Source organism: Pseudophryne corroboree, chromosome 3 (genome assembly GCF_028390025.1).
Source record: "Pseudophryne corroboree isolate aPseCor3 chromosome 3, aPseCor3.hap2, whole genome shotgun sequence".
NCBI classification, from domain to species: Eukaryota; Metazoa; Chordata; class Amphibia; order Anura; family Myobatrachidae; genus Pseudophryne; species Pseudophryne corroboree.
In genome coordinates, this window is record NC_086446.1 from 211,458,907 (window position 1) to 211,481,620 (window position 22,714).

The 22,714-nt window shown below is 42.2% G+C and overlaps 1 protein-coding gene across 5 annotated transcripts in view; it reads left to right on the forward strand.

Annotated features, from left to right (window-relative positions):
• Positions 1–2,045: 2,045 nt before the first annotated feature.
• TBATA (thymus, brain and testes associated) overlaps positions 2,046–22,714 on the forward strand; it is a 70,139-nt gene continuing 49,470 nt past the window's right edge. For 3 of the 5 annotated variants that reach the window (XM_063958800.1, XM_063958804.1, XM_063958805.1), the window contains exon 1: positions 2,046–2,137. The gene's annotated coding sequence lies outside the window, so the exon portion shown is untranslated. Of the gene's footprint in view, positions 2,138–2,802; positions 2,891–16,231; positions 16,318–22,714 lie in introns of those variants that run through there. The other 2 variants (XM_063958802.1, XM_063958801.1) reach the window with 2 other exon arrangements.

Consider the following 22,714-nt stretch of genomic DNA (forward strand, 5'->3'; position numbering starts at 1 on the left):
AAATATTAATCCATGGTTCTTGGCATTACCCGAGGAGCACCCGTAGCAGATTACGTAAAAAGTGACAGGAGGTGCAATCCAAATTTTGGTCAGATTGTCCATTTGGGAGCTATCATTCACGCAATGCAAACCACGCATTGGTAATGATGTCATTATGTGATCCCCCTATTCATTCCCTTAGGGGAGGTTTACTAAAGTTCTAATTACGTAGTTTTTCTATTTCTCACCTGCAGAACACCTATGTTAAATTTCATCTTCCTAACATAGCAGGAAGTAAGAGAATTAGTGATGAGTCAGTCAGCCAGTCAGTGAGTGAGTGAGTGAGTGAGGGCTTTCGCATTTATACTGTATATACAGAAAATACTAATAATATTAATGCTTCCTTAATTATAGAACATAAAACATGAAACAATTGAACAAACCGACAATTACTAACATAAATTGTAAACTTGCAAGTAAATAGTTACCGTCCTAAAGATCATTTGTTATGTGTGAACATCTCTGCTTTCTCCTCCTGCACCTACTGAAGCTCCTTCTTAACTCCTCGTCTCCTCTCCTTCTGACTTCATCTTCTGACTGAACTCATGTGTATATATACACCTACAGTAATTTAACCATTTAGCTGCTATAGTCTCAGTGTTTTCAATACAATGGGTAATTATAGGTGTGCCTCACACATTCCAATGTGTCATAAAACAAACCCTGAACTAAAAGTATGCCATGCCCAACTTGGCCCACTCTGCCTCAAGCAAGGAGGGTATTATAAAATGCAGACTGTCTTTTCATCCAATTCTGTTTGTTTTGCCTGGAGTGGTTCAGACCATGTTTTATCAATAGATGTGATCTCTTTTCATAGTAGCTAATTTATGATCCCTGGCTTGGCCTATACTGGACAATAGACAAACCAGTTTTATGATGTCAAAGGTATTCTGAAGCTTGATTCCAATCAAACTGTATATACACCTGTGAAATCCATTGTCCAAGTAAACCTTTCTAGCCTCAAGTGACCAACATTATTCTAATTCACATACCTATCTTCATTATGGCCTAAAACCTGTTCAGACTAGGTCAAGGCATCGCCAAGAGTGCTGGACATGTCACCATAGTGATGGAAACGTGGGTTGACGTGAGACTATGGTCCTTTCTCATGAAGCCATGCCACCTCCCAAGAGGCCACATGCCTTTTCAGGCAAACGCCTTCTGCGCATTAGAAGGGTACCAACGTTTGTCTCCCATATGTTAGGAGGTAGGCTAATACAGACTTTAGAAAATTTATATTAAGCCTTGGAGAGAGATAAGGTGGAGAAGTTGCAAAAGCAATCAATCAATCAGCTTCTGTCATTGCAAAGACTGTGCTAGATAAAAGACAGTTAAGGCCCGTACACACTGGTCAATATGTCGGCCGTTCTCTTGAACGGCTGATATATCGCGGGATCGTAGGCCAGTGTGTACGGCCGATACGTCTGTGAACTCCGTCGTTCACAGACGTATTGTGTCGGCCCCGCAGCACAGCCGACGGCCAATATATCTACCGATATATTGGCTCATCGCTGTGTGTGTACAGGCGGCCGACCGCCCCTACACATGCTGCGGCAGCCGGCGGTGATTGACAGCTGAACTGGGCGGGCGTGTGTACACGCCCGCCCAGTTCATGACGTCAGTCCCCGACGGATTGGGCAGTGTGTATGCTGAACACACTGCTCGATCCGTCCATAGATATATCTGCAGATCAATTGATCTGCAGATATATCTATTAATGTGTACCCACCTTTACAAGCATTTTTGTTGCTTTGGGCAACTTCTCCACTTTCTCTCTCTCTCTCTCTCTCTCTCTCTCTCTCTCTCCAAGGCTTAATACATCTCCCCCTAGATCTGTAACCAAGGTAAATGTGGGGCGCTATGATTTTTGTTAGACAATATTCAACAGAAAGGAAGGGAAGAAGGCGACAGTACAAGTCCATTGGCACTGAGTTGGGAGGAGGGGGTTGTCCGGTTGTTGTCAAGAAAATTGTAACCTAGCAACACAGTCCCAATAAGACGAGACATGAATGCAAACACAACTCTGTAGAGGTGACTGACTGCCACATTCCTGTTAGAGAGAAGGAACAGCCACATGGTGCTGTGAGCAGGGAGCAAGGTAAGGCAGTGCTCATATATTATCAGTCAGGGTTTGGTCTCCCTGTATTGTGCAGCCTGACATTTACACAGGTACAGTAGTTAGTAAGGCTATTTTTACATTTTATATTGTCTTTCTTGCATTAGGCAAATACTCTTTTAGATTACAATATCCATTCAGTTATAATAGCTTAATACATTTTTATTATTGTTTAAATGATTGAGCTTCTCAGTACAACCACTTAGAAGCTACAGTACTGTGAGTATCACTAAAACTCATTTTCAGAAGGGCATTCTAGCTCCGCAACAGTATCCTGATGTTCCCATAATATAAAATAGAAAGTTTTTAGGATCATATACTTATCTAAAAGAAACAACTTAAACCACATTTTCCCCACTCTTTAGATATATAAAGTGGATATTTTATTGATGGTAAAACTGGTACTACTCACAAAACATATTATGTTCTTACTGGCTAAACACAATAGAACAATAGAATATGTAACTGAATAGTCTATTTGTGTGAAACAAACAAATGAAACTATATGATTACAATACTGCTCATTTCAGGCAGCCATTGTCCCTATTTTAAATACCGTATTTTAACTGGCATTTACCACTATGTTTGTACTTACTATTGATGACCTGTAATGTATTTGCATTCCTGACATCTTTGTTTTCTTAAAGCAATACTGCAAAATCCAGTACAAATAAGAGTTACAATCGGCAAACACACATTCCGGTTAAAGCTTTTTAACACATTACAGGAATTAATGTAAGTATTCAATGACATAATTGACATGCCTCTAGAATAACTAGCCATTTTTAAAGAAACTGTTCTTGTAATTGAATTTACTTTAGGTATAGATAAATGTTTTTATTTCAATAAAAGTCCTAATTATATCAGACAGCTCAGTGGTGTATTGGTTAAGTTAGAGTTAAGTTTCAGTAGTTGTTGTATGTAGCTAGTAATATAGCTATTTCTACTTTATAATGTACAGCTCCTGTTGAGTGAATAAGAAGCTTATGTATTTATAGGACAACAGGAGGTGTACAGATTGACAGCTAGTGACAAATTCATTCACACATGTCATAGATTTGTAAGTGAAATGCATCCCTATAACTGCTTCAAGGGGGTAAGTCAGTCCTGATTCTGCCGATCGGATAACCAAACTCCTGCAACATCATACAATGGTTGTATAACACTGCAGTTCTCCACAACAAGCATACATCAATGAGCATCTGAATGTCAGCCAAGTTGTCAACCCACTTATTGCAAAAAATATATATTTTGTTTTCATGATGAATAAACAAAAAGGAAACTGGAAAGCAAAAATATATAGGTGGCAGACTCCAGTGGTTTGTTCCTCCTTGTAAAGTATCCACAGCTATTTAGTTAGAGACCTGTGATCAAACTCCAAGGCAGCAGTAAATGCTCATTTCTTCATCTCCATATACTCTGCATGGGCATGAATGGGCCTGTATGAAAGTAATGTCTTTGGAGGGAATGGCAGAAATTCTGCTTTTTGCAAGCTGCTAAGTACTGGGAGCCTGACAGAGCTATTCAATTGTTGAGCAGATATGCGTGAAACGGCATTTTCCTTGTTGCGCACAGTACTTTAGCTGGGTTTAGCTACTTTACACGGCTAAATCTGGTGAATTTGTGCCCGACAAGGACGATAAGTAATGGACGCCCCAAGACAACTGAATAGCTCTCACGGGGGCCCATTACTTACCAGCATGCAAAAAACAACAGTTGAATTTTCCCCGTCTTTACAGATGTACAAAGGCACAGGTGTACAGTGGCTGTCTGAAATTAACAATATTGTAACCATATACTTTAATTACAGTAGTTTGCCTCACAAACACACTGTCCAGTTACAAATCATTCTATTGTTCTATTGGAAGTCAGCCGTACTGATTTTATCTTCAGAAAATAAAATATGCATTTTTTTTTTAAAGATCTGTTTATTGTAAATTAATCTAGAAAAGGTTTAGAAACAGATATGTAAGACATCAGCGTATAAAATTCAGCAATTTGAAAACATAACATGTATCCATATGCAGTAGTAATAAATCCAATAATGAGGCAAAATGTTAGTCCCAATTATATCAATGATCTAAAAACCTGCAAACAGGACCCAGTGATGCAGAATAAGCTTTAGATAGAGAAATAAGGACAATGGTTTTTGTTTTGTTTTTTTTGGAAGGGGATTTGGGGGGAACAAGACGGCAGATAAAAATAAACATATACATAGCTACCTCAGTAGGGACAAGGGTGTATGTTTCCCTGTTTAATAACCAGTTACTTATATATTGAAAATGTACTGCTCTAGTAAATGAGAGTATGTCAGGAGTCCTAGTCCACCATGATATCTGAGGAGCTGCAATTTAGCTACAGTCAACCAGGATCTACCATCTTTTCAAAAAAATGTAGTAAAGATCTTGGTATAGGATTTAATGTCTGTTAGTGACATACAAATAGGGAGCATCTGTGTCTGCAAAGAGGGACAATTTAAGTGTGTCCAAACCAATATGGATACCTGTAAAACCAGCAGACTGATGGAGTGCTACAGCTAGAGGTTCCAATGCCACAGCAAACATGGTGCAACCCTGACAAGTGCCTCTATGAACACAAAAAGGGGTGGCTAAGTAGCCATTGCTGGATACCTTGGTGGAAGGGGCCGTGTAGGGATGTGGGCCAGCCCCCGTCATGGATTTTTTGTTTTGGATGTGTGTCTCCTTCATATTTTGTATCTGTATTTGGTTTTGCCAAAATAGCCTTTGCGGGTTTTGGTTTTGGATCTGTATTTTTTTTTTTCTACAAAAATCATAAAAGAAGCTAAAATCACAGAATTTTGGCCTGTTCTCGTTATTACAGTATAATTAACCTTAATAACATTAATTTCCAGTCATCTCCAGTCAATTTTGACCACCTCACAGCTCACAATATTGTTTTCATCCAGTTTAGGACAAAAGGTTGCACCGAGGTAGCTGGATGACCAAGCTAAGAGACAGCAGTGGGGGGCACAAACATGTGGTACTTAACCTTCCAACATGTCACATATAGGGAAAAAAATGGTACTGCAGTGGCAGACAGGGTGACAATTTAATAAACTATAAAAATGTTTGTCGTCTACACAAGAAGTCAGTCAGCAATGTACGTATATGAATATTACACTGCGGTACCACCTACAGTGTCATAATACCTGGAAGAAATTGGGATACCACCTACAGTGTCACAATACATGTATGAAAATTACACTGTGATATGACCTACAGCATCACAATACGTGTATGGAAAGTGCACTGCGGTATGACCTACAGCATTACAATACTTATATGAAAATTACACTGCAGTAGCACCTACAGTTTCACAATATGTGTATGAATATTACACTGTGGTACCACCTACAGTGTCACAATACTTGGATGAAACTGGGGTACCACCTACAGTGTCACAATACGTGTATGAAAATTACACTGCAGTACCAGCTACAGTGTCACAATATGTGTATGAAAATTACACTGCAGTAGCACCTACAGTGTCACAATATGTGTATAAATATTACACTTTGGTACCACCTACAGTGTCACAATACTTGGATGAAATTGGGGTACCACCTATAGTATCACAATACCTGTATGAAAATTACACTGCAGTACCAGCTACAGTGTCACAATATGTGTATGAAAATTACACTGTGGTACCACCTACAGTGTCGCAATACTAGAATGAAATTGGGGTACCACCTACAGTATCACAATACATGTATGAAAATTACACTGGGGTATGAACAACAGTGTCACAACAGGAATAACAAGGGAGTCTGTCTGTTCAGGGGAAAGAGCAGGCAAAACAACAGTGTCTAAAAAGTTTGTTTCTGAGTGTCATCTATGGATGGGTTAGCAAATAAATCAATGTAATAATCCCCAAATAAATCTGGTCACATTGCCAGAGGGCGTAGAGTGAAATATTAGAAGAGGGGGCAGAATGATTATGTGATAGATTAGACAACAGTCTCCCCAACTTATTACCATGTTTATAGAAGTGGCAACGCTTTTGAAATGTCTGACGGGCAGCTGTTTGGTCCAAGACCCCCCTAAAATGAGCTTTAGCACGCATATAGGCCTCTCAGATCGAAGGGTTAGGATTAAGTTTAAAGTTTCCAAAAGAGGCAGTCAGATCTGCCTGGGCCTTCAAATATAGAATAGAACAATACTTATTTAGACAAATAAATGTTAATCTCTCCTTGAAGAACAGATTTAGCAGTCTGCCAGTACGGAGTTGGGTTGCCGACACGGTCTGCATTGCGTAATGCATATTCACACCACTTTGCCTCAAGTGTACCACGAAAATTAACCAAATTGGGCAAATAAGACGTAACTCCAGTGTTTATACCGTCCAGTGTCACTCGCTGGGGTTATAGATAACCAGATTAACGCATGGTTGGATAGACCAATAGGTTTAATGTCAGCATCATCCACCCTTGGAAGAAGGGATTCCGACACTAGCATGTAGTCAATGCAAGACAAAGTGACATGTGCAGCAGACAAGTACATGAATTCCCCATCAGTGGGGTAAAGAGTGCACCACACGTCAATCAGGCGCAGCTCGGAGGTCAAGGTGGGGAGACCCAAAGTCGGGGAGGCACAGTGTCAGGGGGGAGGCTGCTGCCTATCCATATTGGGGGAAAACACCATGGTAAAATCCCCACTGAATACTAGTGAGGAGTCCATAAAGGGGGATAATTTGCCTAATAAAATCTGGAATAGTGACAGTAAGCCTAAGGACTGAACATAAAGGTAACAAAGGCCATAATAACACTGTGATACTGCCAAATCAAAAGAAAACAGAAAGGAAACTTACAAGGTGGGGAAAAAACACAAGAAAATAAAACAAGGCATACATTAAAACAAATAGGGTAAACCAGAGCAAGGGTAAAAAAAAAACCTGCAGGCCATCAGGCCAGGAATCAGAACTTCCTAGCATAAAAAGAAAACTGTTTATAATCAATATATGGAGAGCAACAGACAGGACTCCAGGGAGCCGCAGCTATGATAGAACAGTCCACCCATAACTCTTACCACAATCAATCAAACAAACAAGAAATGTGATGTGAGTGGATGTTGTACAAATCATTGGTACGGCCTCACCTTGAATATTGTGTTCAGTTCTGGGCACCGCTCCACAAAAAAGACATCTTGGAACTTGAAAGGGTTCAGAGGCGCGCCACCAAATTGATTAAGGGGTTAGAGGCACTGGATTATGAGGAAAGGCTATCTAGGTTAGATATGTTCACACTAAAAAAAAAGGCGGCTAAGAGGACACATTATTAACATTTACAAATATATAAAGGGACAATACAAGGATCTATCAGGAGACTTATTTATTGAAAAACCTCTACACAGGACATGTGAACACCCTCTGAGGTTAGAGGAGAGAAAATTTCATAGCCAACAAAGGAAAGGGTTCTTCACAGTAAGGGCAGTAAGGATTTGGAATTCCCTACCTGAAAAGGTAGTAATGGTGGACTCAATCAATATGTTTAAAAATGAATTAGATAAATTCCTAACGGAAAGAAATATCGAAGGAGTCAGCATTTAAAGTGAATGTATTTTAGATAAAGCATGACTTAGTGTTATTTAGACTTAATAACTTAACTTCATCTGGGTCAGTATAGTTAAACTAGTGTAAGAATTGTAAAAAAGGTTGAACTAGTTGGACATTTAGTCTTTTTTTTAACCTCAATAACTATGTTACTATGGAACCAGGGCCGGTGCAAGGTTTCTCAGCACCCTAGGCAAATCTTCATTGCCCCCCCCTCCCCCCCACCACCCTCCATCCCCCGTTCTCCCAATACTCGGCCTCTCAGATTATAAAGTGCAGTGGCGGCATCTTATGAGTTATATAGGGATAGGATATTAGGGTTAGTTTGGGGGATGGGGTTCGGTCGGGTATAAGGGATAGGATATGAGGGTTACTTTACTGGTTTGATTTCAGATATTAGGGTTAGGGGTTATGATTAGGGAGAGGTTTAGAGGGAGATTATATAATATTATTATTATCCTTTATTTATATGGCGCCACAAAGGATCCACAGCGGCCATTACACAGTACATAATCAGATGAGCAAACAAGAAAACAGCACTCACAGTACAGGACAAAATAGGACAGGTATAGAAAACCCGGGGTTAGGTCCCATCAAAGGGAGTATGGAGTATAAGATAGTGTAAGTATAAAAAGGAAAGGCACATGAGGAAAGAAGTCCCTGCTCTTGCGAGCTTACAATCTAAAAGGTGAAGGGCTGACAGACCGGGGTGACACAGAAGGGGTAGACAGTGAGCACAGCCAAGAGGGCATATATATATATATATATATACACAGCGTTTCCTGGCATGCAGCGGCACTCGGACTGATGCAAGCAATAGTTAAGCAGAAGGTGTTTATTCCATAGTGAAAAAAATGGTCCAACGTGGACCATTTTTTTCACTATGGAATAAACACCTTCTGCTTAACTATTGCTTGCATCAGTCCCTGAGTGCCGCTGCATGCCAGGAAACGCTGTGTGTACTACATATCCCAGAAGGCACCGGGGCGTCTACAACCACGAGGGGTGAGTGCCAATCCATTGGTATACATATATATATATATATATATATATATATATGTGTATTCTGTTGGCCACACCCACTAGTCGGACTTCACTAGTCGGACTTCGCAGGGGGTGTGTGCTTACTACATCTGGCTCCAATATATACCTGAATATAAATATAATGTAAATCATATCACGTCTAATACAATAGCAGATAAGATATCAAACATTATATATATATATATATTTCCAGTGTCCCAACGGACATTTTTTTGTAGTTCAAGACTTCAGACCTACTGTATTAGCAATAAGTTTCAATTAATAATTAGACTTCTACCAGCCACCTAATGCATAGATAAATAGCATTACTTTATTACCTATAATATTTAAAAAAAAAAATACATGTATTTCATTAATTTGAAATATGTGTTTTATAGATATATGAATTGAAAAGTTTTAATTAAATATATATATATTTTTTACAAATATTATAGGTAATAAAGTAATGCTATTTATGGTGTCGTGAATAGGGATACCTCCAGTGCCCATGGCATTAGGGCTATAAAGGAGTTAAATATAAGAATCTGTCTAATCAGACCTATGCACTAGATGGATGGTATAATTAATAATTGAAAACTTATTGCTAATAGGTCTGAGGTCTTGAACTTCAAAAAAAAAAAATGGCCGTTGGGACAGTGGAAACTATCTACAGTATGTCCCTGAATTGTTTATAAGTAATATCAGGAGCTGATATGCTGATTATATTTATATATATATACACATATATATACACACACACTATATAGTCACACATTTTGACATGTTATTGAGGCAGCTGACACCTCCCAGTCACTAGAGAGGTGCAGCTGCCGCAGAACCTCCTGCTGGTCAAATGAATGACAGCCAGCTGAGGTGCAAGACACTGACCGTGGTTGTCTGTCCTTCTGGCTGATCCCGTGGCACTCAATGAGGGTGGACAGCCAGCAGATTTAGCCCTTGAAGAAGAACTCCTGTATGGGGCAGTGGCTGCTGGGCTTCAGAGCCGGCCTTAGGCATAGGCAAACTAGGCAAATGCCTAGGGCATTTGGTATGCTTGGGGGCACCAGCAGCTTCTGCTGATTAAAAGGATATGCAGCATGCCTATATTCTGTGTGTGACTGCGGCTGTATCTGCATACGAAATGCTACGTTGAAGTGTATTCCTGGAAATCACTGTAATGTAGCATTTCGTATGCAGATACAGCCGCAGTCGCACACATAATATAGGCATGCTGCATATCATTTTAATCAGTAGAAGCTGCTTGTGCATCCTAGCCACATAGTAATGCAAATAATATGATGCATTTTCATAAACAAAAGGCGCCCAACATTAGCAGAGCTGCCAACTGACTCATGCCAGGCATCTCCTGCAGAACTAGCGGCGGTGCTAGGGGGCACCAGCCAAAATCTTGCCTAGGGCATCATATTGGTTAGGGCCGGCTCTGCTGGGCTTGGACTCTCTGCCGCCGCTGCACCAGTCAGGCCGCTGGCAGGGAGGGCAGATCAGCTGGTGGTTGGCGGCACTTTCTTCCCAGGTGAAAGTGCCGCCCCCGGTCGTGACCTCCTCCTCGGACTCCTGCTGGGCTTGGACTCTCCGCCGCCACCGCACCAGTCAGGCCGCTGGCAGGGAGGGCAGATCAGCTAGTGGTTGGCAGCACTTTCTCCCCAGGTGAAAGTGCCGCCCTGATCGTGGCCTCCTGCTGGGCTTGGACTCTCCGCCGCCGCACCGGTCATGCCACTGGCAGGGAGGGCAGATCAGCTGGTGGATGACGGCACTTTCTCCCCAGGTGAAAGTGTCGCCCCCGATCATGGCCTCCTCCTCGGACTCCACTCCAGCAGCAGCGATGCCGCTGAACAGGTCGGGGGAAGAGGGGCGGGGAGGCAGTGAGCGACGCAGGAGGGGGAGGCAGCACCCACATTGTTACATACTTAATTTTTTCCCCACTCAGTTCCGCCCTTGAAGTGCCGGCGCCCATAGGCAGCTGCCTAAAGCTGCCTAATGGTAGTGCCGGCCCTGTATGGAACAGTGTGCAAATATAACATTGGTGCAGTCACCGCCGCCAGCGACCAGGGCACACAACGGAGAGAAGCAGAATGCACATAAACACAAATAAAAATGGAAACACAACCATAAAAGTAAAAAAAAATCACACTCACCAAAATGAATGATCTGAAATAAAATAACGAGGTGGCAATGAGGTATAATCCTCTATATTCAGTGGCAACGTATGAGCTAGTAGAAAATGGGTGGATCAACCCTAAGAGTCCATAGGAGAGGAGGAAGAGTTGTCGGCCGCTGTCACAGCCTCCTCACGAAGAAATGCAGCTGCATACTCCAAAAAAGAAAAGTCCACGGGCGAGTCTCCAGTGAATATATATATGGAGTCATGTAGGGAAAAGCGGAGGTTTTCCTTAACTAGGCCAGCACACACCTGATTGAAGGCTTTGCAAGCTCTAGTGACCTCAGCTGAATAGTCCTGGGAAATAAAGCACTTACATCCATCCAACATTATAGAACAGTTTCATCTGTAAACCTGCCAAATCACCTCACAATGAAGAAAGTTCAGACAGCGAAATATAGTCACTCTGGGGCGAGCCGCAGGGCTATCACGCGGCAGGCCGATATGGGTGCGTTCTACCACAATATCACAGCAGGAGTCGTGTATATCCAATAATCCAGTAAGGAGGAGGTAATGAACCAAGAAAAGGTGTCACCTTTAATAGATTCAGGGAGGCCAAATATGCGTAAATTATTTCTTCTCGACCGATTCTCCCAATCATCAAGTTTATTAAGAACTTGTGTTCTTTCTGCAAAGTAACATATTGCTGCTTCAAGTGAAAAGCATCTTGGAAAACCTTACCCACTTTGGTTTCAGTAAAATGCACCCTCTTTGTAAGCTGCACTATGTTATGATTAGCTTCCTGAAATGCATGCTTAAATGAGCCAGCTTGTTCTTGCATCAGGGGAGCCATGGTAGTTTTAATAGCCTAAACAAAGCATACAGTATGTGGCCAACACATGAGGTGAGGCATCCATAGCCTTAGAAGCAACTTGAGAAGGAGAGGGTGGGGAAGATGTGGCTGAGCGGTGTAACTGTGGGTGTGTTGTGGTCACCATCTTGGATTTGCCCCTCACCTCTTCTAACGCTGCTGTTTGGGGGGCATGGGCGATGTGAGAAACCTCTCCATGCGTGAGTGTTCCTCTCACTGTCTGGGGCGAAGCCCTGGCTTTTCAGACCCGCAAGAGGTCCGGGAGCCGAGGAATAGCTGCAGCTGCAAGGGAGCAGTTTCAGGCTGTAGCCTTCTCCAGTAAGGGGCTGGACAGGAAGTCTAAAATATACACTTTAATATCTAAAGTGTTGGGAAAATTTGGCTTAAATTGTTTAATTTAACTGCACACTTTAAACATTTCATTATGATCCTAAAAATTTATATTTTCCACCAGGGAACATTATCGTATAGTAACTGAGCTAGAATGCATTTTTGAAAATGGTAAACTGGGTACACACTAGAGCAATGTCGGGCCAATATGCTGTTTTCGTAACGACTTACCGCCTACATCGCTCAGTGTGTATGCATGATTGCGCACTCCCACTGGTCGCTAGCGACTGTCTCTTGTCGTCAATGCTGCATATCAAACCTAGTGATATAGCTAGCAATTTTGTGCCTATTATACAGTATGTACGGCGCACCGGATGACAAACAATATGTCGGACCAACTCCCTAGAATGGAGTGACATGAAGGTTATTCTAGTGTGTACAGGAGCAGCAATAAATCGCTAGTGACATAACCATATAACATATCATATGGTCTTGAGCAATATTGCAGTGTATGTATGCTCAATATTGTTTGTTCTGGCTTAAAGAGAAATTGTCAGTAAGGTCGTAATGATTGCTGGTCACTCCAGTGTGTGCCCACCATAAAGATAAGTACACATGGTGCATTTTTTTGCACTCTATCGCACACTATCGCGTGTACACACTATATTGTATGCGATATAGTGTGATGCAGGCTCCCACGGGTCGTATCCAATGTTCTATGTCGGATGAACATGCAGCTCAATTTTAGCTAGATAGTACACATTCTAGTGTGTATGTTAACATAAGATATTGTATCCTATTGGTATCCGGACTCCAGGTCGACAACAAAAAGGTCGACACACCTTAGGTCGACACACCTTAGGTCGACATGGACAAAAGGTCGACAGGAACAAGGTCGACATGGAAAAAGGTCAGCATGAGTTTTTCACGATTTTTTTCTGTTTTTGAACCTTTTCATACTTAACGATCCACGTGGACTACGATTGGAACGGTAATCTGTGCCGAGCGAAGCGGTAGCGGAGCGAAGGCACCATGCCCGAAGCATGGCGAGCGAACGCGGTGCACTAATTGGGGTTCCCGGTCACTCTACGAAGAAAACTACACAAAAAAAACATTAAAAACTCATGTCGACCTTTTTCCATGTCGACCTTGTTCCTGTCGACCTTTTGTCCATGTCGACATTTTGTCCATGTCGACCTAAGGTGTGCCGCCCAATTGGTGTCGACATAAGGTGTGTCGACCTTTTTGTTGTCGACCCTGAGTCCCAGACCCATCCTATTTGCGTCATCATAAAGTGAGAAGCCATATCTTAGACTACTGTATATCTTACGTGATAAATCTTATGTTATATTTTACCGTGTGTGTGCACTATTTCGTTTGTTCAGGAGCTCAGGGAATTTCAAGGGAAATAGTGTAGGATATCTTGACATAGCAGCTTTAGTCATACTAACAATGCCTTCTCATAATTGTTTTGAGGAGCTCAATCTTTTTGTTTGTATATAAAAAAGCAAAAATAATAAAAATATGTCAGGGAGAGTGTGTGTGATGTGTAATTGTTGTAAGTAAGGACCTGGACCCCAAGGTCATAATTTGAGATGTGTTGAAGATTTTTCTTTTTTAGAATTGTCAAGGACCAGTTTCCAGGTTTACATAATATCACTCTCAGTTTTTGAGGCGTTAAAAAGTGTTCACTGAGGCATTGAATCATTGTCATTAATATGATTGAAACTCATCTTCAAATGACTTCACATTTTGTTTATCTGCGCCAGCATCTCTCTCTTATCTATCTATCTATCTATCTATCTATCTATCTATCTATCTATCTATCTATCTATCCAGCATGTATAACATATACACAATGCACACATAGCAAACCTTTTCCCTACAGTATATGTGTTGTTGTTTTTTTCTTTGGTCATTTGAATCACTCAGTGGCAGTCAGAATGGTGCTACTGGATGTTAGGGGTAATGCTGAAGCTGTGATAAATTGCATGTCCAGATGTCTTTGTTTTCTGTACAGAGATTATAGCAGATTACTGCGTTCTATTTCTCTGTGATTTTCTGAACAATGCAAACTCCATTAGCCATCTACAGTTACACAAACATTCATAGATTTTGTATGGCATTTCCCGAATGTGAGTGTATTACAAAAACAAGTGCTAAATGAAAAGGTTTTTACGGCAGCCAGCAAATTAATGTACAAAAATATATGTTACTGAAACATGACAAACATTGTAAGCTGTTTTGGGAGTGGGTAGGAGCAGGTTGAAGTAGATGGGTGGTCAGAACAGAGTATAGTGTATGTGATGATATTTAATTATTACATTTTAAGGGGCATATTTATCAATTATTGGTTCTAGATATGAGAATTATAATTTCTTATTGCTGTTATTTATGGCAATAAAAAAAAATGTTCTTTGGAGTGTATTGCTAATCAAATCCAGCGACAGGGGCTCAGTCTCTGTGATGTGTTAGAAGTGAAGGGATCGTTAATACAATTACTTCACTTCTTCTTTAGGAACCCCAAGACTTTACTGCACAGGCACGGTCTGCTGACCACGCATGTGCGGACGGTCATTGTTCAGGAGGGATCTTAAAAATTAATTGTGGCCTCTTGCACGTCACAGTGGGGTGCCGTACAGTTCCAGGGAGTGGTGTGCATCAACATTTTACCTTGGTTGCACTGGGAATTGGTTCCCCCATACTCAGCTGGTGTCATCTTCCCAGTGATATATTTGGGAAGATGGCTCATGTGCCTTTGTTTTCACTGTGAGGCACCATCTTCCTGAAGATGTCACTGGGAAGATGGTGCTGCAGAGGAGGAGGGACCCAGAGCATAGTAAGTATACTGGAGTGGGGTTGTCGGACCCGGCCTACATCGGGCCCCTTCAATATCCCTGGACAATTAGTTCCCCCTCTCGGCATCAGTGTCCCTATCCCAGTAAATGCCACAGAATGTGAAAATTTAAGTATCCCCAAATGTGCGTACAGGGGACTGAAGGATATCGGAGATATCTGCAGTGGTTCCCTATTTTCAGGAGATATCCAACAATATTAATTAATAAATAGGCCCCTAAGTGACAAAGCTATCTAATGGATGTTGAGTGGGGATTGCCTTGTTAGTATAATTTACATGTCAGCTTTTTCTCATCTTTACCATTTTTATATTAAAATATTCCCAAAGCAAGCAGATGAAGGTCTGATGCCCCAGTTCAAATCAACAGGACAATTGTCAGAAATCTGTAAAATGGCATGTCCCCCATTGCTCTGTACATGCAGATATCTCCAGGCCTCAGTAGTAGGCATCCATGTGGTTCCATAAGTAATGACACAACAAGTGTTGAAACGTTGGATCTTGTCCAGTTTGGCCACATATATTTGTGGACAAATTGTTAAGCACTCTGGCCAAGCAACAAAGTTGTTTTTGTATGACCAGACTGTACAGTATGTGTGATGTACTGTATTATCTTGAGTCTGTGAAATATTGTAGTTATCTGTTGAAGGCTGCCTTATCTGAGTCCAATCACCTTGTTAGGAAGATAATCTACGTCTTTCTTAGGCACCCAGTTCTCATTTTAGTTGCAAATAGTTTTCGTACAGTCTTCTAAATATCGCTTTACTTTAGAACATGTTGTATATTCTGCACGGGTGTGGTATGCAAGGTCGACAGTAACTAGGTCGACAGGGTCTCTTGGTCAAACGTTCGACGTGAGTTTTTTGGGTGTATTTTTCTCCTTACAGTGACCGGGAACCCCAATTAGTGCACCGTGTCCCCTCGCATGGCTCGCTTCGCTCGCCATGCTTCAGGCAAGGTGCCGCGCTCCTCTACCGCTGTGCTCCGCACAGGTTACTATTCCCAATCGTAGTCCGCGTGGATTGTTAAGTATGAAAAAGGTAAAAAAAAAGAGGAAAAAAATTGTGAAAATCTCATGTCGACCCTTTGACCCGTCGACCTAGTTACTGTTGACCTAGAGACAGATTCCCTTCTACACTGCAGCAAAATCATATGGGTGAAATAAGTGTCAGCAGAGTATTGTGTCAAGAGGGAAACATATCTTCTAGGAATGTATGTCCTGAGTGTCCAGGGCTGTGTGAACATTATTATCTGCTGAAGTGTTTTGCTTTCCAGGCAAAGTTCCATGGCAACGTTGCCGGTTTTAAAATGTATTGTTCTACATTTTACTGGAGGGTAAAGTAGCCCCATTCAGCTACACTGACAGGACATCTGCATAGCAACACACAACACAGGTAATTGCTGTATATTCGTATGTCTGGAGGCATATACTGCAGTAAGACAGTGCTGTAGATTTCAGTGGCGGAGACTGTACATGTGCTGCACTCTGATGCCAGAGAGTTGGAGGTTATTAAACAATGATCTCCTTAAAGCCATTTAGAGATGATGTTGAATACTAATACAGCCTCAAAGCAAATAGGGTAGTTATTATCAAATTATTCTACTTGGTATTAATACTGAAATAGAGGAAGACCCTGCATTGCAGACCTGGATTCGGTATCAGATGTACAAGCCTGCAGATCTCAGAGTGGTTTTTTTTAATAACAGACTTAATTAATGTCATGACTTAGATGACACAGAAAATGTTGCTACCTATGATGTCACCAGTAAAGATGGGCATGGCCATATTTTCTGAGTAATGTCACAAATATATGACCCTTTCATTATAGCAGATGCTTAGATATAGGCCCCTAGTACAATGGGTTATTTGACAAATAAGAAAATATTATATAATTAAATTTTTTTTTTTGGTCTGGCGCCCACGATGGCTGCCTCACCTTTTGCATGCCCTGTACATCTCCATAAAACAGCTTAAATTCAAGACAACTGATCTCCGAATCATCATCCCACCATGGCCATAACTGTGTGGAGTTTGTATATTCTCCCCGTACTTGCGTGGGTTTCCTCCGGGTACTCTGGTTTCCTACCACAATCCAAAAATATACTGGTAGGTTAATTGGCTCCCAACAAAAATTAACCCTAGCATGGATGTGTCTGTGTAAGAAGGAATATAGATTGTAAGCTCCACTGGGGCAAGGACTGATGTGAATGGCCAAATATTCTCTGTAAAGCGCTGCACAATATGTGTGTGCTATATAAATAACTGGTAATAAATAAATATCCAAAGGCTTACCTTTAACCTGTACTACTCTACACGCTCATTTCTCCAAAAATCAACGGATTGCATTCCTACACTGAGATACACATTGGATGAAATGTCTGCATCACTCTACTGAGAACGCCTTCAGTTTGTCATCTACTGTACTCTGCATTGGATATCCCAGACAAGATATTGTGGGAAACAATCTATATTTGGCTCCATGCAGCCCCTTCCAGAGACAGTGGCAGACCTAGACTCTACTTTTAGGGGAGGCGGCTTAAGAATTAAAACGGACTCCTCCCCTCTCAACTCATTGCTCCTCCCACTTACAATACTGCCCTCTCCCATTTTTGGTCCCATCTCTTTTGGGCCCTGCACCTCCCTACACGATGTGTCATGTGTCATAGAATTCACGTCAGTTAAGTTTTTGTGTATTAAAACAAAAGAATCAGCTGCGCTATACACCAGGGAGAAAAACAATAAAGGGGTATGAGAGCCGATATGTATAAGATAGATTTATTAACCATAAATGTAATAGGACATTTGATTAATAATTAAATTGTAACAATACATAAGACATTAAAAATGCATAAAATAAAATAAAAAAAGCACACCTCGAATCAGTGTAACCCATTCAATGGAATAACAGCTGTTTTAATTCTCTGAGTAAAAGTCCACACGTAGTATGAAGCTCAGCTGATATATAGAGCAATAAATGACAGATAGTCCCGAGATTATGGACACAAAGCTGAATGCTGGAAACACAGTGAAAGGTCAGCTGAATGTATATCCCATAAGCATCCAAAACGGGCAGTCCCGATTGTGAGCACAAAGTGGGGTGATGAAAATGAGTTAATACCTCTCCGTATGTAGGCTGGTCCTTTGATAAAGTCACGGGTCACGTGATGAAACGCGTTAGGTCCCGCCTCCTTTAGCACACCTTGCAAAGGTATCCGTCTTTGGAAGAAACTTACAGAGATTGTAAGAGCAGTTGCGGGCTCGTTCTCCCCGCCAGCCGTCCATATCAACTTCACAGTGAATTTACGGCTCCCTCTCCTCTGCGGCATTCGCATCAGTGGGCACTGCAGGACACACAGCCGAGGACGCTCGGCTCTGGACCAGCCTACATAAGGAGAGGTAATAACTTTTTAATGTCTTATGTATTGTTACAATTTAATTATTAATCAATTGCCCTATAACATTTATGGTTAATAAATCTATCTTATACATATCGGCTCTCATACCCGTTTATTGTTTTTCTCCCTGGTATATAGCGCAGCTGATTCTTTTGTTTTAATTTGTTTCTTTACAAACACCCACTTAGTGTTTTTCAGCTGCGCATCGATCAGGAAAATTTGTTGTTTATTTATTAGTTATCTATTCCTGAGGCGCTGTGAAAGCAGTCTGTTGTTCTTCTTTCTATTTTCAAGTTTTTGTGTATGTATTAAAAGAAAAAAAAGGTGCTGTGATTATACAGATTCTACTATAATCAGTGGCTGAACTTGTGAGTGGTGGGCCCAGGTGCAAAAATATCATTCGGATCCCCCTCCTCCACCCCAAGTCAAAATCACAATATGCCACACAGCAGTAGGTGACAGGGAGAGGCAAAGATGACAGGGGGAGGCAGTGGGTGACAGGGAGAGACAGTGGGTGACAAGGACAGGCAAAGGGTGACAGGGGGATACAGTGGGTGATGGGTACAAGCACAATGTCCTGCATGGTGTGGAGAACAGGGGGCATGTACCTTGGTGAGGGCAGGAACACAGTGTCCTCTGCTCTGTCCCTGACAGTTCCAGTTACACCTGTTGTGAGCTGCCTTTAATTCACAAACAGCAGTAAATCAGAAAAAAAATGTACAGTTGTATTTTAATTAGAGGCAGTAAGTGGCTGTGATCATCAGCGCTGATAGATAGCAGTACTCCTCTGTCAGTCCAGCACACACAAGGTCAGCTCTGCCTACCTATGGTAAGGGTCGGGTCCCTCAAGCGGTGGGGCCCACCCTGCTCTCTGCACTGTGCCGTTCATCCAACATTGCTCAAAATGGTCTGTGGGGGTCCAGTGGTTAACTCTTTGCTGGTTTGAGCAGCAGTGGGCCCCTAAGTCCTTAGGGTCCTCAGTGCACTGCACCTGCTGCACCAATGGTAGTTCTGCCTCTGGCTTATAATGATAGATAAGTAACTATTTTAACAAGTGCTGACATTGCATTCACCGTCTAGTGGTTGCAGCACAGAGTAACATGAACCCTAAATGATAAGACTGCAGGCCAAATGAAATTTAATGGTGAGTTATTAACGCTAATGTACAGTATTCTTTATAATGCACAACTGTTCCAGATGAAGATTGAAGAGACACTGCTGATAAATTATGACAGCAGACAAATTTATAAAGTCATTATCTACGGGTGTAGTATGTTATGCCAGCGGTCGGGCTCCCGGCGGCCAGCATGCCGGCACAGCATGCCGGCATACCGACAGCTGGGTGAGCTTAAATGAGCCCCTTGTGGGCTTGCTGCGCTCACCACGCTGCAATCGCGGTGGCACGCTACGCATGCTATGCTATCTATTCTCCCTCCAGGGGGGTCGTGGAACCCCATGAGGGGGAAAAGCTGTCGGTATGCCGGTGGTCGGGATTCCGCGTTGGTATGCTGGTCGTCGGGAGCCCGGCCACTAGCAAACTGAAGACCACCCATTATCTACATGAGCACAAACTGCTCACATCACTTGTGTACAGTAGGACTCAAGATAGCAGGCGCTTATTTAAACAAAAAATGTATATACTCAACTATACGTCCCTGAGGTATGTAGATGGACTAAATCTCCACACTGCAACGTGGACAACCTTCTTTCTTCTTCTACAAAATACTCTCCTCTCAGGCAGATGTTAGCATGAAAAAAAATAATGTATATATGAGTAATAAAGTTTTGATTATAGACAAGTCTCTCTTATTGCCGCACACATTCATACGGAGAAGACGATATTCGTCCACCGAAGAGGCGTACCCCAACTCACTTTCCAAGCGGTAGGTTTAAACCCATAAAGGTATCTTTTATCCACCACTTTGTCAGAAGACATCAATTTGGTGATGAACCCCCTTTGCCAGAGGAATAAGCGTACCTCACTCACACAAAAGAGGTTTGATAGAAGCACATAAAGGTTTCTTTTATACTTCAGTGGATGAATATTAGGCGTACCCTACTCACGAGAAGAGTGGTTATGTTCAAACGCATCTGGGTTTCTTTCGAAGACTGAATGTGTAAGTTGTTATAATCATCTCATCCCTGTACACGGTTTATCCCAGAGAGGGCACCAAATAGAATTTCAACCACAATAGATCCACATAAAAAATATATTTCTTTATTAAAAAATGCCCCACACATTTGGGGTATGGCACAAGACAACAAAAAATAGGCTATTAAATATGCAGAGTTTGTAAGGTGTTATAGCAGCATAACATGTTCATCAAAACAGAATCCAAATTTACAATCGCATAAACAATGCAATGTTACAAGGGAAAAAAAAAAGTTTTTAAAAAGGGAGATAAATGTCAGTTCATACCTAGGTGGTATAATGAAAGATCCACACTCTCAGCTGGTCAACATGTTTCAGCCTGTCATAGGTCTTTATCAAGACATGCTGAGAGGGTGGAAAAAACAGAAATTTATACGTGGAGTAACCAATCAGCGGTGATCAATTTATAACATCATCATTAGGTGACATTTCTCATTGTACAAAACCGTTGCGCAAAGTACAGAAAAACATACATAAATCCATTTTGTACAGTTTAACAATATTGCACAAAAAGACAGCATTTAAAATAAACCATATTAAACATTTATCCGTGGAGTCTCCATGGCAACCATATCAACACACAAAGCCCCATTTTCACTCATTACGATCAAAGGCAGATATATACTAGAACTATCGCAATTAAGGATTAATTCAACGGTTCCTGCGTTCAGCCTAGGCGCCGCTATGGTGTGTAACAAGAGATGAGGGATTTTCCAATAGTGAATCTCAGGCCGAGCGCCTTCATCATGGCAACAAGGCCTGTAGGGTAGGAAGTGGTGTCATTGTAAGTCACTGGCACGAACTATGGAACGCAAGCCGGGTCACAGACTTCCTGTTTAGTAACAGGAAGTCTAGACGCGGCTTTCTTTTGAAGGGAGCACTTGCAGTGTGCGATGCCCGGAAGTGCCCAACGGAGGAACGGGGAACCTTGTCATCATAATGACAACATATCAAGGCGGACATGGCTCCCAGGGGTACATAAATAGCGCTTAATACTACGTGTCCGCCTTGATATATCCTTAATTGCGATAGTTTTAGTATATATCTGCCTTTGATCGTAATGAGTGAAAATGGGGCTTTGTGTGTTGATATGGTTGCCATGGAGACTCCACAGATAAATGTTTAATATGGTTTATTTTAAATGCTGTCTTTTTATGCAATATTGTTAAACTGTACAAAAGGGATTTACCGTATATACTCGAGTATAAGTCGACCCGAATATAAGCCGAGGCACCTAATTTTACCACAAAAACCTGGGAAAACTTATTGACCCGAGTATAAGCCTAGGGTGGGAAATGCAGCTCTACCCGTACACAGACCTCATAGTGCCAGATATGCCCCACAGTGCCAGATATGCCCCACAGTGCCAGATGTGCCAGATATGCCCCTCAGTGCCAGATGTGCCAGATATGCCCCACAGTGCCAGATATGCCCCACAGTGCCAGATATGTCCCACAGTGCCAGATGTGCCAGATATGCCCCACAGTGCCAGATATGCCCCACAGTGCCAGATATGTCCCACAGTGCCAGATGTGCCAGACATGCCCCACAGTGCCAGATATGCCCCACAGTGCCAGATGTGCCCCACAGTGCCAGATGTGCCAGATATGCCCCACAGTGCCAGATGTGCCAGATATGCCCCACAGTGCCAGATATGCCCCACAGTGCCAGATATGTCCCACAGTGCCAGATGTGCCAGACATGCCCCACAGTGCCAGATATGCTCCACAGTGCCAGATGTGCCCCACAGTGCCAGATGTGCCAGATATGCCCCACAGTGCCAGGTGTGCCAGATATGCCCAACAGTGCCAGGTGTGCCAGATATGCCCCACAGTGCCAGGTCTGCCAGATATGCCCCACAGTGCCAGGTGTGCCAGATATGCCCCATAGTGCCAGGTGTGCCAGATATGCCCCACAGTGCTAGATACTTAACCTCCGTCGCTCCCGCGCTGTCTTCTGAAGGAGGGACACAGAGAGCGCAGCGCGCGGCTCTCCTGTGTCCCTCCTGCATCTCCGGCGGCAGCGGCGTGTGTTAAAGGAAGTGCTGGTTCGTGCACTTCCTTTACCACTCAGACGCCGCTGTGGGGCATATCTGGCACACCTGGCACTGTGGGGCATATCTGGCACACAAAAAAAGTGCTGAAAAAGTCGGCTTATACTCGAGTATATACGGTATGTATGTTTTTCTGTACTTTGACAACGGTTTTGTACAATGAGAAATGTCACCTAATTATGATGTTATA